Source organism: Medicago sativa, chromosome 6 (assembly GCF_051527215.1).
Source record: "Medicago sativa cultivar Bolivia chromosome 6, Bolivia_mono, whole genome shotgun sequence".
Classification (NCBI taxonomy): Eukaryota; Viridiplantae; Streptophyta; class Magnoliopsida; order Fabales; family Fabaceae; genus Medicago; species Medicago sativa.
The window spans coordinates 57,098,371-57,115,976 of record NC_140754.1 but is presented as its reverse complement, the minus strand read 5'-3'; the positions used below and the strand labels follow the sequence as shown (position 1 = coordinate 57,115,976).

Sequence of the window (17,606 nt, the reverse complement as noted above, 5' to 3'; positions counted from 1 at the left end):
CAAGCTGTTCTTTGGATCGAACTTGTAACTTGACCGGAAACATAGACATATAGGCAGATACAAGCTGTTCTTCGGATCGAACTTGCTACTTGATCAATATCACAACATGCAGGCAGGTACAAACTGTTCTTTGGATCGAACTTGCTGTTTGACCGATAACAAAACATAAGCAGGGTACAAACTGTTCTTTGGATCGAACTTGTCGTCTGACCGGAAACACAGGCATATAAGCAGGTACAAGCTGTTCTTTGGATCGAACTAGCCACTTGACCAATAACAAAACATATAGCAGGATACATGGGAAACTTGATTTAGCAAGATACACATTGAGAGTAGATCGACCTTGACTTGATTTGAAGATTGACATGACCATTATCATTGGCCCAGAAGGAACTTTCACAGGGATTTAATCATAGACATCAAATTTGCAGGTAGAGATATGGCCAAGTAACGTTGGCTCACAGAGATTTCACAAGAGTTTTCACAGACATAAACAGAGACTTTAACAGAGACAATAACAGAGGCATTAACAGAGACAATGAATTGAAAATTGAGATTGAAATAGACATAGACATTGAATTGATTTGAAAATTGAGATAAAAGATGCAACATGTATGTATAGTGTAACAATTTTACAAATGCATGAGCACATAGAATGCATGATTATGCATGTATGAATGCTTGGAAATGCATGATTGGTTTACAATTTGGCAGAGAAGTTTCAAAGAGACAGACAAAACATTGGAAGATTGGGCACATGGTGGCTCGTGCTATAACATATAAACATAGAAATCCTCCTTGGAGAGACCGTTGTTGAGAGACGTATCGAAACCATGGCTGAGGGCAATATATCATATCACATACACAAAACTTGCAGAAGAGGGAACCTTGGAAGATTCTTTGATACAGGTCGCCATTGCTAGGCGTGTCAGTGCTGGGTAAACATTGGATGTTCGCATCTGTGGTCAATGCTTTTCATATCATTTTTCATTCTTTCATTTTTCATTCTTTCATTTTTCAATCCCATTTTTGCCTGAACCGCCCTTTCGGGTTTTCGATTCACCGGGAATAAATTCTTTTCATTGCCCCATTTTTGCCTGAATTGCCTTCACAGGTTGTCAATCAGCGGGGTGCTCATTTTTGACTAAGCCGCCCTTTCGGGTTTTCGACTTAGCGAGCTTTCTATTTGCATTTTCCCATTTTCCATTTTTCATTTTTTATTCTGTTTTTTCATTCTTGCCATTGACGACAGATCATCCTAGGGAACAACCTGCTTGTAACATGTATTGAAATAGACATTGACACACATTTATTCATGCATGTTTGACTGAAATGTACCCTATTGCTCAGGTTTGCTTTCAAAATAGACAGAAAAAGGATTTTCAATTTTCAAAGATGTTTGTTTCAGACATTGGCATTGTCAAATAGAAAGAAAATATTTTGTATATAGCGTTGAAAATAGAAAGAAAATAGAAATTAAACAAAAGCACAGGCTCAAATTGATGCAGAAGAGTGAAAGTCAGCCAAAGACATAACTCCACAGATTTACAAAGCTTGGAAAATGGTAATTTTATTGGTTGGTGGTACATTGAACACGATGACCACTACATTTCATAGAAATTTTAAATTCACAAGTACAGAAGCTTCTGATGAAGACGATCATTGACAGTTGCAGATGCCCCAAGGGGTGATGGTGATTTGCCGAATATAGTTACTTGTCTTTCATTATCAATCTCATTTTTGCATGAACCGCCCTTTCGGGTTTTCGGCTCATCGAGACGCTCATTTTGTTGGAGTAAGCCCTAATAGCAAATCTATATTGATTGGGTTTGGCTTTGTATCATGATATTGATATAAATATATATTGTGAATATATATAATAATAAGGCATTTCTTTATTGATTTTGTTATGTTTCAAAATAATAAAGTCCCTAGAATAGATAGTTCATGTAATGGAATATTAAGTGTGACTTAATCATGAGATTACATTACGTAAAGAACGCTATTCTTAAACATATCCATAGTCAAGCTTTAATATGAATTGGGATAATAATAAAGCATAACGACTATTATGTATGTAGACTGATGACCGCATCTCATGGGTCATTGATATTGAGATATTAAGTCTATACATAGGTATAAATATTAGGAGTAATATTTATACTGGATTGACCCACCGTGAGAATACTACATAGTATGTTATGAAAATGTCATAAGATATTCTCACAATGATAATAGTGTATATCGCTCTTAGACCTGAAACCACTATGATCCCTAGATGTGGACTCAAGTGCTTTGTTGCCATTCTAACGTTGTCTGTAAAAGGATAACCATAACGTTGGTTGATGGGTACTTGATGAATCATGCTGAGGGACATGAGTGTCCTAGATGGGATGTGTCCCTCCTCATAAACAGGAGATATATCTTTAGGCCTCTTGATGAAATATGACTGTAAAATTGCATGGCCATGCGGAACTAAGTCAATATAAGATATTGGACTTATTCGTTATTCAGTATATTTCAGAATCAAGGAATATAAACATTGATCTATACAAGGGTGACAATATCTATGCCTTGGGATCAATAAAGATATCGAGACAAAGGAGTAAGTGTACACATGAGTATTATCATGGAAAGGTTTCGTCAGATCACTTGACATTCTTGTCACTTGGGTAGCAATGATGTGTTGCTAGATACCGCTCATTGTTTATAATATTAAATATTAGATTTAATATTATTGCCAACGTGACTAGAACCTATAGGGTCACACACAAAGAACAGTCAAAAGAGAAATATATAAGTATGACTTATATAAGGGGTGCATTTAGTAAATAACGCTAATTAGTTAGCAAAATTACTAAACTCGTTGTTGGGCTTACTGAAGCCCAATAGTGTCTTATGACTTGCAGAGCACACTAGAAGTTCTATAAATAGAACTCTGGTGCTGAAGTTTTTGGTTACACGTTTTGAAGCAACCCCTTTCTTCTCTGCACTTCCAATTCATTGGCTAGCACCGAGTTTTGGAGGAGCACTGTTCGTGTGGACTTGCTAGAGGCTTTGCTGCTTGCTGCTTGCTTGGCTGTGATCGAGATTCCAGTTTCCAGTTCCAGCTTTCAGATTCCACAGTTCAAGGTAACAATCGAATCACTGATTCATGTTTGAATTTCGTAATGATCCAAGGAATGAAAATCGAAAATTTTCCGCTACTTCTACTCCATTCTTCTATTCGATTTTCCTTCAGAGGTATCATAGCCAATTACGAAACCATGAATCGGATTGCTTTGTTACTGCTTTATGTTTTAATATGATTAAACATTTTGAATCGGAATTAAATAATAAAGAGAATTAAAATTGGCATCGTATCATGTTTTCTGTGCATGGCTTTTCGATTTGTTTGATGTTTCAGAAACCGTTTCTGGTGAAGTATCGACATATCGATTATACATATCGATGGGAACATGATTGGAAACAAATCAAATTAGATTATCTTTTAAAATTGTTTTAAGAGATAATAATATTTTCGCAAATATTTGATTTGCTAATATTTTGATATTCTATAAGGAATTAATTTGGAATGCAAATCTGTTAATAAAATAGAATATTAAGTGTTAATATTTTATTATTTAAATTTAAATATTAATTAAAATTGATTGATCAATATCATATATGTGATATATGATTTTAATACAACATCATTATATGTGATATATTGATGATATCATTCGTTCAATAGGTTTTATATAATTGATTGTGAATTTGCAGTCAACTCGTGAGATTGAGCTTCGAATACCGATTCTAGTGAAGCATCAAAGATCCGGTTGTCCATACTGAACAAACAATTGTTAAAACTATTGATGTTTGATTGTTGTATTAGGATACCTAACTATACAAGCGTTGTATTATTATGGTTGTATCATTCGATCAATTGTTTTCAAAGAGATTGTTGTGAATTTGAACAATTCCTGAGAGTGAGCTTCAATATCCGAATCTGGTGAAGCATCATAGATCCGGTTGTTCATGCTAAACAAACAATCCTTGAAAATATTTATGTTTAATTAATTTATTTAATTGGAGAAAGGTAGTAAATTTAAAAGATCATGATTTTGAAAGAGTTTCAATATCAGATATGATTTTTGAATTTGGTAATAAAATATTTGCTTAATTTTAGCCCTGTAATTTGTTTTGGAAACAAATTGATTGCCTAAATAAAGCAGATTTAATTATAATAATTATTGAGTGTCAATATTACTATAATTAAGTAAATAAAAATTCTACCTTTTGGATTGTTTTTCAAAAGTTGTTTGAAAGGTAATAAACGATCTTGAATTGATAGTTAATTTAAAAGATCATGATTTGAAATAGTTTCAATGTCATATATGATCTTTTAAAATTATTTAATCGATTTGCATGACTTTAACTTGATTTGTTTATAATTTAAAAGAATCATGATTGTTTTATCTTGGTTTTCGGGTGTCAAACATTGATTACGTTTGAACCTTTTAAACCGGTGATATCTTATTTTTTCTTGGGAAGGGAAAAAGTAAGCAAAACCCTTGAGAATCGAGGTCCGGGAGTTGTTTTCGCTACGGGAAGGTGTTAGGCACCCATAACGACTATAGTATCCTATAGGAACCGTCTTTAATTTCTACGCGCGCGCTTTATTTTTAAATGCTATTTGAAAGTGTTTATTAGACCTAAGAACGTTCTAAGTGAAGAATTGGAGGGAGAAGAATGTTTTTGGATTTTTATTTTAGTTGAATTGAAGGAATTTTGTTCCTTGCCTACGTACCCGATTAAGGGATCAAATCCACCGTAGTTCTCTCTCAAAAAATGTTTTTTGTTTTTGTTGGTTGATTTTAAGTTTGAAAATTGGAGTTTGAAGAATAGAAAGAGGCCTCAAGGGCATGAGATTGGGAAATTGTGAGGTTGGATTAGTCATTTGCAAAAACAAGTCAAAGTATGATTAAAGTTTGTTGAAATTTGATTAAGAAAATGAAAAGAAAAATCAATGGGGTCTTGACCCCAAAGTTTATTGTGAAAAAGATTTGGGTGAAGTTTGTTCATATTTTTTGGAAAATGATTTTTTTCTAAGTATAAATCCTAGGCATACATCTAAGCATACAATCCTAGACATACATCTAAACATGCATATTCTAGCTATATACCTAAAGTGATGTGTGTGCATGTGTCGGTGCTTGTGTCGGTGTACATCATTAGAGTCCGTTGTCCTTCACATCATACCCTAGATACATTCTATGGCCTCTTTGCCAAGAAAATTAAAAGTGCACAAAGGAAAAATATTACAAAACTCCTAAGTGTTTACATTCTAATTTTGATACTAATTCAATTGCAAGAAAGAAATAGAGATGAATATGGGATGAAATGGAGATGCTTATGAAATGATGAAACATGAAATGAAAAGAGTTAGTAGCACATGACAATATCAAAGGAAATAAAGCAAGAGAAACATTAGAACATAAAGGATAGAAAATGAGTGCAAACATGGCTAAAATTTGTTCATAGAATGCAAGAACCATATGACCTATAATTCTCACATTCCAATGCATTTTTAAAGGTTTAGAGACAAGTCTTGGAATGGAAATTAAGGCAACATGAGTTACTTGGCATTTTGGAACAAATTTTAAGCATATTTACATTATTTAACTACACAATTAACTTGTAAGCTAAGTAACTAATCAAGATTCATACTCATGCATTAATATCAACACAAACAGCAGTTAAAACTCCCTCAAATCAAGTGGCATAGGTCACAAGTGTTCATCAAGCAATAGGATTGAAATCAAGCAAAGTTTCATTCATTTTTAGCACAAAATATGACAAAAATAGCAAGAAAATTAACACCTTATTTTTTAACCAATTTTAACATATGAAAATCATCACAAAATGCTACAAAAATATCAAGAAGCCTACATGAATTTTTTGGAATTTTTTAAAGGTTTTTTAAGCTATAAATATAAGGAAATTGCTAGTTTTAATCAAGAATGGTGAAAAAGTCACACATATTTTTTTTATCAAGTTTTATTGTGAAACAAGGTTATGAAGCATCAAGAAAATTAACAAAAAAATGTGGAAAATTATTTGGAATTTCTTGAAGAAATTTTTATCATGCAGGAGGTGTAAAAAGTGGAAACAGTGTGTAAAATAGCAATAAATTAGCAAGAAAGCGAAATTCAGCAACAGAGACCCAGGCCCATGGTCCTTGATGGATCCTGGATCATCCATTGGCTCTACAGCCTTTAGATTGATCCAGGTCCAATCTTGACCAAGATCCAAGGGCTGAAGACGCACAAGACAAAGGGGATCAAATCAGGCACGCATCAGGACCATACAACTCATAACAAGACGGATCTAACGGTCTTAACATGAAGGAGCACAGAACGAACACAACACGCGAGCGCGTGGGATCAAAAGCAGGGTATATAAGCGGTTTGCAGAAAGAGAGAGACACAATACACATACCTTTCTCTCTCTAACATAAGTTAGAGAGAGAAGCTCTGCAACAATGAGTCTTCTTCTCCGATCTTCTTCCGGCGAGTTCAAACATGCCGGTACGGTGGTCCGCCGGTGGCGCCGCCGTACCGGTGGAGTTTTTCAAAGCTTTTTACATCCTTGAACTCGTCTTCTCCTCCTCTTTACGGTTTTGAAACTATTTTTCGCAAGGAAGGTTTAGATCGGAGTAGATCTAGGTTCGAATCCTACGGTTCTTCAGATTTTTAAAGATTTTCGAAACACTTTGAACTGAAACCCTAATCTATACTATTTTCCTCACTGATTACGATTATGCACTTGAATTTGCGAAATAAACGGTGGATCTTCACAGATTGCATTTCTAGGGTTTCGGTTTCAAATCTTTTCGAATCTTTTGGAAATTCCGCTTTGATTCACCGTTTATACATGCTTATGAACCTTCGATGATGATTCGAAACCAAAACGAGAAGGTTTTTGAGAATTTACCTGGAGATTCAAGCGATGATGTGACGAGGATCTTCGTGAATACTTCCTTTGAGCTTCTGGTGAATGATTTGTTGAACTGAATCAATGAACTTCCTCTTCTCTTTCTCTGATTCGAATCTTCTTTGTTCCTTCTCCTTCTCTCCCAAACTGCTCTGTGATCGTGTAATTCGTTAATCTAATGGCGAAATTGCGCTTGAATTGCAGAGCTTATGGATTCGATGATGATGATTTCGTAAGAAATCTCTGAGAACCTGCTTCAAACTTGTTGAAATCGTTGGATTCTGTTGCAATTGATTGCGAATTTGAGACTGTTTGATTCGTTTTTTTGGTGAAATTTGTTGTTGAATGGTGTAGTGGATGAGGAATTCTAAGCGAATTTGTGTGGATTGTGTTGTTGAGAAACGGTTAGGGTTTGAAGATGATGAGTTTGTTCATCATGTTCTTGAGCTATTCTGCGTTTTGATCTTTCTGTGGTGGAGAGAGGAATGGAATTTCTGTTTTTGATTCTGTTGTGATGTGGCACTGTGTGTGTGGGTCTCTGTGATGAGTTGGCTTTTTATAAGTGATGACTTGTGCAATCTGGACGAATAAAAAAATGACCTGTGGCACAACTTTGTAACAAACTCTTGGACAAATGGACAAATGAGAAACTGACATGTGTACAGACCTGATGACTTGGACAAAAAGGACTAAAATGCAATAGTAAAAAAAATAAAAGGACCAAAAATGAAACAAAAGAAAAAAGAATAATAAAATTGGCATAAAATTGGTAATTTTGACTAAACGTAAAGTGAAACCGATAAAAAACACAAAAACGGACTAAAACGAACAAATGGCCTAAATGAGGTACTTTAAAGTACCTCTCTGCCGAAATTTCGTGTGAAATGACTAAAATGCCCCTAGGGCTAAAACGACTGAAAATGACTCAGATGCAAACTTTAAAATGGATTTTTAACAGAGAAATGAAACAACAGTTTATTTAAACCAACTTGAAAGACTCAGAGACAATTTTAAGAGTTTAAACAGAGTTTTGACACTTGAAAGGACTAAAATGTCCCTAGGGGCAAAACTGACTCAAAATGACTTCAAAGGCAATTTTTTTAAAATGGATTTTGACATAGAATGAAATGAAGACTTATTCAAACTATTTAAAAGGACTTCAAACAAAATTTTGAAAGACTGAGAGACACTTGTCATAGGAAACGACTAAAATACCCTTGCATGTAAATTTTGCAAATAACATTGAAATAAAATGCAGAGAAAGATGCCATTGATCAGAGACATATCAAATGACTTAAAATGCAAGAAAAGAAAAATTGATTAGTATTTTTAGGTCCAAAATTAGGGTATGAAAATGATTTGAAAGAGTTTCAATATCATATATGATCTTTTGGATTTGATCATAATATTTGCCGAAACGATTTGGGTGTTCATAAACGTGTCAAGTGTTGATGCGAAATACACAATCTAGAATATTTTGGAACACAATCTGAGACATTTTGGTATGCAATCTAATATATTTTAGTACTTGATCTGAAATATATTTTGGTACATAATATAATATATTTTGGTACTCAATAAAATATATTTTGGTACATAATTTGAGATATTTTTGTACTTAATATAATATATTTTTGTACTCAATATAATATATTTTGGTACTCAATTAAACCCCCAGCTAATCTGCATAGGGTGATCATATGTCAAATTTTAATTTAATTTATTTAATTATACGGTATAATTAATAATAATAAAAGTGTGTTTGTTATTATTATCATGTGAATGATTATGGCCTTAGTCCTCTTATTTTATTTCTTTTGGATATTAAAATACGGCCTGCGTGTCGTGTCACTCTCTTATATCTCTATTGTACATTCTCTTCTCATCCACTCCCTCTTATGTAAAACGAGTTTCTTTCATATGTAATGTAAATAGAATGCAAAGAAGTAATAGGGCTCATGACGTTAGGATAGTCCTGGAGGTCAAGCTTGGAGAAGCAAGGTCGTTTCTAGGATTAGTTTAGATTCTCTCATTGGCTTGAGAGAGTCATAGCGTTAGGATGGTCATAATCATGTCACTTTTATTATTGTATAATCGTTATGCATGTTATGATTGGAGTGCGAATATATATGATATATAAGCCGTGGTGAGGTGAGATCAAACTTAATGAAAATCCTTCAATTCAAAATATTAAGTTTAATGCTTTCCAAAAGTTTAACACCCTTCAAGACTAATATCGAAATGTGTAGGTTTCGCCTCCGCGAGGTGCACTTTCTATACTAGTAAGTTGCGGTGCGGTAATCCAATTTACCCAAGTGTTATTCTTTTGGGTTTAACTTAACTAAATTAATTTTAATAAGATTAAAATAAATTTAGATGCAATGTTTGGGAACATCTATATGATAGATTAGAGTAAGGAGTTATTCACTCAAATGATTTGAAAGTTGTATGAGATACAATTGGAAGGAGTTCCTACCTAAATAACTGAGTTTTGAGTACAGCCCCCGTTGACTTAAAGCAAGGTGAAATATGGATTTCAACCCACTAGAAAATCTTCCAATGTGATTTTCCGATTCAAATGTTGAAGGTCATTTGTTTTGAGTAAAATAGTGGGAGCGTATTTAATTAAAGACCTATTTAAATATGTTTTAAATCATGATACATTTATTTTATTTATTTTCTGTATTTAGAATTTCTTTAGCATATAAATTTTATTATACTGTTAAAAGTTCTTATGAAGAATAAAATTTTCAGAAAAGAGTTTCTGAATTGGTACAAAATTTAAGAATTGTTCTTAAGAATGAGAAAAACTGTATATTCTCGAGCAGTTATTTCCTAGCAACTTTCTATGTCTATATTTGAAAAACAACGCTTATCAGAAGCATTGGGTCAAATGAGTAGATATAGGATATCTCATAGTGGTAACGACGATGGAGAATGATATGATCATTCAACCTCAATGTTATAAGATGAATAGTTTAAGCCTATCAAGTAGATGTACATGGATAAGAATAAAATTCAAATTCTGTTTTTCTACCTTTGAAAGGTTAAACACGGTTGCAAAAAGGGGAAGCAATTATTTCAAAAGTTGAAAAACAAAAATTGCTCGTAGTTTTGAAAGGGTCAAAATATAAGATAGAAGTAAGACTTCTTATCTACCCATATAGTTATAGAAAGTTAAATTTCTACTTCTGCATCATAAGTATATGATATTTGATGATTAGTCTCATATTTGTTGAAATATAGAGAGTTCTAAAGAAGCGGGAGATTAACTATAAGTGAAGTCCACTTACGTCTAGAATGAAACAAATTGTTTTATTGACATAGGAGCTAATGCTTGGACTTAAATTTAACTTGATATGGAACCAAATAATTGTTATTAAATTCCATATAAAATAGAAGCATCAAATCATATATCTTGCATTGACAAGTGAATGATTGTGTAGTTGAATAAAAAGACAAATGTTGTCCTATTATCCAAATAATGTTTTCTATACAAGTGTGTTAATCAAGTAATGGAATTGAGTTCCATGATCTTGATAAGCTGGTCTATAACTTATGTGAAAAGAGGATCAAATGAGATTTGAACCTTTTGTAGATTTTTGGCATCAACGTTTAGTACAAACAAGTGTGATTCACATTTCCAAAATCCATGGATATGGACTATTTGAGTCATTTGATTTAATATCATTTGAAGGATGTGAGCCCCACTTTTCAAAAATAGATTAGTACACTGGTCACCAACAAAGGTGAAAGGGCACGTAATTTATTTGAGTTTATATACATATGAGATGTATATGGAGAACTAAACATATTTGCTAGATATTGTTTCTATTACTTCATCTAGCATTACTAAATCATTTAGTAGAGAAGAAAAGTGTATTTGACACGATTCAAGAAGACTTTGAAATTGTTCAAAGATTTTAACAATGCAGTAAAAGGAATAAGTTTGAAAAGTATAAAGACTATACGAGTAAGTCGTGATGGTAAATGCTTGATTAATGAGTATAATTATTTATATCGTTTCATGTTTGACAGGACTTGATCTAAAATAATTAGATTATAGCTCAAAGACTCTTGAAATTAATTAAATTACAGTTATTCTTCACCCACAACTAGTTCTAATTGAGTAATCATAAAGGCACCCTATTAGATATGGAGGTAAGAGTACCTAGTCTTGACTTTATGATAATTTGAGGTTATATGGTTTACTAGATAAACTAAACTTAAAATTAAATGAATGTATACTTGTGGAGGTTCTCTTAGGAAACTAGAGGATACTATTTCTACATCTTCTCCCTTGACAAAAGTTGTTTGTCGCTAGAACTGAAGTATTCCTTTTCAAGGAATATAGCTTTGCAAGAGCCAGTGGGAGTGATGTAGAACTTGAATTAAGTCAAGTAACACAAAATACACATCTCTCTAAGAATGGAACACGAGTTGATTCAACAAAGGGTTGTTGTTAAATCACCAGTTTGAGTAGCACAAGATCTAAATGGCATGAACTTTGAGAAGTGGCTATATGCCATGCGATCTTATAAAGAATCTACGTACACAGACCATATATGGATATTGGAATGTGAGTTTTCTTTTAGAAAACTGACATGGATGGTATTATAAATACCTTTAAGATGTGATTGATTGTAGAAGGTTTCTTGCAACTCGTGATGCAAATCATGACGAAACTATTACATCATTGTAATGCTTAAATCTATCGATCCCAAATTCCCGTTGTTGTATAATACATGTTCTAGAAGATGGATAACGAGATTGTATTCCTTAATTGGAATAACCTTATATATGTATTTGACATATGTAGGATTTCGTTAATCCAAAGGATACTAGAAAGGTAGATGTATTATCAAATTCATTTATGAATTAGAGAAAACTTCTCGAAGTTGAATTGTTTATTTTATTAATGAAGTTTTATGAAAACTATGATTAATAAAGAAATCTTGTGCACACAAGTAAATTAGTGGGAGCATTTATATTAGTTTGGTGGAGTATGTAGATGACATACTAGTCACCAAAACAATTCATCTACACATGTAAGACATGGTTAGAAAATTATTTCTAATATGTACCAAAATTGATTATAGTGTTCGACACTAGAATACCTTCAAGAATATCCTTGGATGTCTTAAAGGATATTTGATTGTTTCTTGAACACGGATGAAAGAAACGTTGTAAATGAGTTACAATGCTGTTGACTTTCATATCAGTGTACAATATATGCTAGGATATAACCTATGAAATTTGTAAAAGTACAAGCTTCATATAGTTGTTGTTTCTATTACAGATGTCAAATATATATGATTTGGATTGTTTAGCTCATAATTGAGTGAAAGCATGTGTTTCATGCATTGCGGATTCCATTGATCTCGTCTGAGGTAAAATTGGTTTAAATCTTGCGAGCAATGAAAACTTTATCTCACCAATGATCCAAATGTATATTTTGACACTTCAATTTTTTTTCGATAGAAGATCGAAAGTGGAAATTGAAAAAAGTTTGACCCACCAACATAGGAAAGAGTTCCTTATCTGCTAGTAGAGTATCTTGTCCATAGCGTGCTTGATGCTAACACTTGACCAATAGATATTGAGTTAATATTGATTGGCTTTTAGTGCTAGTGGGAGATTGTTGGAGTAAGCCCTAATAGCCAATCTATATTGATTGAGTTTGGCTTTGTATCATGATATTGATATAAATATATATTGTGAATATATATAATAATAAGGCATTTCTTTATTGATTTTGTTATGTTTCAAAATAATAAAGTCCCTAGAATAGATACTTCATGTAATGGAATATTAAGTGTGACTTAATCATGAGATTACATTACGTAAAGAACGCTATTCTTAAACATATCCATTGTCAATCTTTAATATGAATTGGGATAATAATAAAGCATAAAGACTATTATGTATGTAGACTGATGACCGCATCTCATGGGTCATTGATATTGAGATATTAAGTCTATACATAGGTATAAATATTAGGAGTAATATTTATACTGGATTGACCCACCGTGAGAATACTACATAGTATGTTATGAAAATGTCATAAGATATTCTCACAATGATAATAGTGTATATCGCTCTTAGACCTGAAACCACTATGATCCCTAGATGTGGACTCAAGTGCTTTGTTGCCATTCTAACGTTGTCTGTAAAAGGATAACCATAACGTTGGTTGATGGGTACTTGATGAATCATGCTGAGGGACATGAGTGTCCTAGATGGGATGTGTCCCTCCTCATAAACAGGAGATATATCTTTAGGCCTCTTGATGAAATATGACTGTAAAATTGCATGGCCATGCCGAACTAAGTCAATATAAGATATTAGACTTATTCGTTATTCAGTATATTTCGGAATCAAGGAATATAAACATTGATCTATACAAGGGTGACAATATCTATGCCTTGGGATCAATAAAGATATCGAGACAAAGGAGTAAGTGTACACATGAGTATTATCATGGAAAGGTTTCGTCAGATCACTTGACATTCTTGTCACTTGGGTAGCAATGATGTGTTGCTAGATACCGCTCATTGTTTATAATATTTAATATTAGATTTAATATTATTGCCAACGTGACTAGAACCTATAGGGTCACACACAAAGAACAGTCAAAAGAGAAATATGTAAGTATGACTTATATAAGGAGTGCGTTTAGTAAATAACGCTAATTAGTTAGCAAAATTACTAAACTCGTTGTTGGGCTTACTGAAGCCCAATAGTGACTTAGAACTTGCAGAGCACACTAGAAGTTCTATAAATAGAACTCTGGTGCTGAAGTTTTTGGTTACAAGTTTTGAAGCAACCCCTTTCTTCTCTGCACTTCCAATTCATTGGCTAGCACCGAGTTTTGGAGGAGAACTGTTCGTGTGGACTTGCTAGAGGCTTTGCTGCTTGCTGCTTGCTTGGATGTGATCGAGATTCCAGTTTCCAGTTCCAGCTTTCAGATTCCACAGTTCAAGGTAACAATCGAATCACTGATTCATGTTTGAATTTCGTAATGATCCAAGGAATGAAAATCGAAAATTTTCCGCTGCTTCTACTCCATTCTTCCATTCGATTTTCCTTCACATTTTTGCCTGAGTTGCCTACAATCTTAGTGAGCTTTTTCACATTCATTTTTTCGTCCCTAACTTTTGCCTGGATCGCCCTTTCGGGTTTTCGATCCACCGGGAAGCGCATTTTTGCCTAGGCCGCCCTTTCGGGTTTTCGACCTACCATGCTGTTCTTTTCATATTTTTAGACAAAGTATTTCTTGACTATATCGGCATTTACAAGATTCGGAAGTTCAACACCATCCATGTGTGTAAGGATCAAAGCACCACCAGAGAAGGCCTTCTTGACAACATAAGGACCTTCATAGTTAGGTGTCCACTTGCCCCTTGGGTCGGGTTGCTGACTTATCCTTCTTTTCAATACAAGTTTGCCTTCCTTGAATTCATGAGGCCGGACTTTCTTGTCAAAAGCATTCTTCATTCACACTTGATACAATTGTCCATGAGCCATAGCATCCATGCGTTTCTCTTCAATCAAATTCAACTGATCATACCGACTTTGACACCATTCAGCCTTAGTCAACTTTGCGTCCATGATCACTCGAAGAGATGGAATCTCCACTTCCAGGGGGAGAACTGCTTCCATACCATATACCAGAGAAAAGGGAGTTGCCTCGGTTGAACTGCGCACTGTAGTACGGTAACCATGCAAGGCAAAAGGTAGCATCTTGTTATTCTGGCACGTTAGACTTACGATGATCCAAACGATGTTCCAACACAGAACACAGAAAAGAAGATGTTGTATATGATGTTTAGAACATTAAGCTAACAGATACAATGCAAATAATAAACAGGAAAGAAAAGAGGCACAGAGAAATTGTTAACCCAGTTCGGTGCAACATCACCTACATTTGGGGGCTACCAAGCCAGGAAGGAAATCCACTAGTGCAGTCCGTATTCAAAAGCTCTCAGCAAACCACGTTTGCACTTAAGACCTAGGACCTACCCCAACTAGACTTCAACCTAGGAACTCCTAGATTTGAGATCCCATCTCACTCCCTTACAGCAGATCACAATCCCCTGTGATTCCCAAATTACAGACTCAATCCAAATGAGGTTACCCTCGAAAAACAACAACTTGCAACCTTTCTTAAAAGCTTAGATGCAGTCCACAATCTACCTAGCTCCTTGCTTAAAAGCTTCGTAGTAGTGCACAAGATTACAACTTAAAGCACAGTTCTAAACATGTATCAAGATGATACACGAAAGGCTCACAATATGTATGACTCAAAACCTAAACAAAACTCTATTTGTAAACCAATGTCTTGAGTGAATATCTTCAGGTCTTGCAGCCTTTTATATACTGAAGCAAGGCGTGTCATTCCTTCAATCATGCTTCAGATCGGATCAGTGACTTCTTCATTAAGCAATGGACGGATATAGAAACTCCTATAAAATTGCACACGGTTCATACCAACACATGCTGGTGTGGATTCCTTCAATCAAGCATGCGCGTGCGTAAACATAGGTCAGGCCCAGAACGTACAGAACAACTCTTGATGTTGGAACATTGTGTTCCACATCTGAAGTTAATATTTGTTTTAGGCAAAAGTGAACCCAACATACAAATATCCAACAATCTCCCCCTTTGGTAAATTTTTGGCTAAAACAAATTCAGCCCACACCTGTTAAAAATAGAGAGATAGCACACGCAACCTTTCCTTCAATCTTCCTTGAAGAAAGGTTCACATTCTCAGACTTCCAAAAGATACCAAAAATATAGTTCTTCAGTCTTCACACATGATCTTCAGGACTAGAAGAATTATATTACAGGTCTCAGATACTGCTTCCATTATTTTCACACAACAATTAACATATGGAATTAAGCAGACAAGAGAATTATAAGGTATCAGAGAGAAAATCAGAGTCTTGCAACAGAGGACGTATAAGGAAAAATAAATTCCTGTACATCCTAAACAGACAGTCAACTGTCACAACACGCTACTTAGATAAATAGGAATATAGTACTCAGTAGCTCAAATCATCAGGATGTTCCAACATCCACAGGAACATTCAGGGACACAGAGGCTTACTCCCCCTCAAGGAGTACAAACATATATTCTTTACTCCCCGTGAATATATGCACAAATTTTTTTTTTTTAAACCAGCACGAATACAAGAAAAATAAAATAACCAGAAGGCCAGAATCGGATGTCTCAACATCCTCAAGCACATAGTCAGGTAACATACAGCAAGGATATACCTACTCCCCCTTTTCAGCCATAAAATATGCCAAATTGAGATGTGATAAAAGCATAAATTACAGCTAAAAGTACCTGACATTTTGAACAGTGGTTGCTATTCCTCATGGATGCAAACACCCAACTTGCTTCGTAGATTCTCAAATTACTTGATATCTAAGGCTTTTGTGAAGATGTCAGCCAATTGTTCATCAGTTGTTACATGCTCCAGAGTTACAATTTTGTCTTCAACAAGATCCCTAATGAAGTGATGCCGGATGTCAATGTGCTTTGTTCTGCTATGTTGTATAGGATTTTTGGAAATGTTGATAGCACTTAGATTGTCACAGTACAATGTTAGAACATTTTGTTGAACATCATACTCTTCCAGCATTTGCTTCATCCAGACTAACTGAGAGCAGCTACTACCTGCAGCAATATATTCTGCCTCTGCGGTTGATAGAGACACTGAATTTTGTTTCTTGCTGAACCAAGACACCAAATTGTTTCCAAGGAAGAAACAACCTCCTGAAGTACTTTTTCTGTCATCTGCACTACCTGCCCAATCTGCATCACAATAGGCAATCAACCTGCAACTTCCACCGTGAGAATAGAGAATCCCATAGTATGTGGTGTCGTTTATGTACTTCAGAATCCTTTTAACTTGAACAAGATGACTCATTTTAGGATCTGCTTGATATCTAGCACAAACCCCTACAACAAAAGTTATGTCAGGTCTGCTCGCTGTAAGATATAGGAGACTTCCAATCATGCTTCTGTACAGGCTTTGATCAACATCTACACCATTTTCATCTTTGGATAGCTTTACATGAGTGGCTGCTGGTGTTCTTTTATGACTGGCATTATCTAGCCCGAACTTCTTCATAATATTCTTGGCATACTTGCTTTAATATTCTTGGCATACTTGCTTCATAATATTCATGGAGATATCCATTTAAAAAAGCACTCTTCACATCCATCTGAAACAATTTGAACTTCAGGATACACGCCACTCCCAAAAGTAGTCTAATAGATTCCAATCTGACCACAGGTGCAAATGTTTAATCAAAGTCTAACCCTTCTACTTGTGTGTAACCTTGTGCTACCAGTTTTGCCTTGTTTCTGGTAACAGTCCCATTTTCATCTGACTTGTTTTTGTAGATCCATTTTGTCCCAATGACATTTATGTCATTTGGTCTAGGCACCAGATCCCATACTTCACTTCTTTTAAACTGGTTGAGTTCCTCTTGCATGGCTTCAATCCAGCAATCATCAGTGAGAGCTTCCTTAACATTTTTCGGTTCAAATTTTGACACAAATCAAGAATTGGAGACAACCTCATTAGATCTCCTGGTTCTGATTCCCTGATCTGGAT

The 17,606-nt window shown here is 34.5% G+C and overlaps 1 pseudogene; it reads right to left on the bottom strand.

Moving 5' to 3' along the window:
* Positions 1-16,349: 16,349 nt before the first annotated feature.
* LOC146915848 (secreted RxLR effector protein 161 pseudogene) lies at positions 16,350-17,003 on the bottom strand (annotated as a pseudogene).
* Between the last annotated feature and the right edge of the window lie 603 nt (positions 17,004-17,606).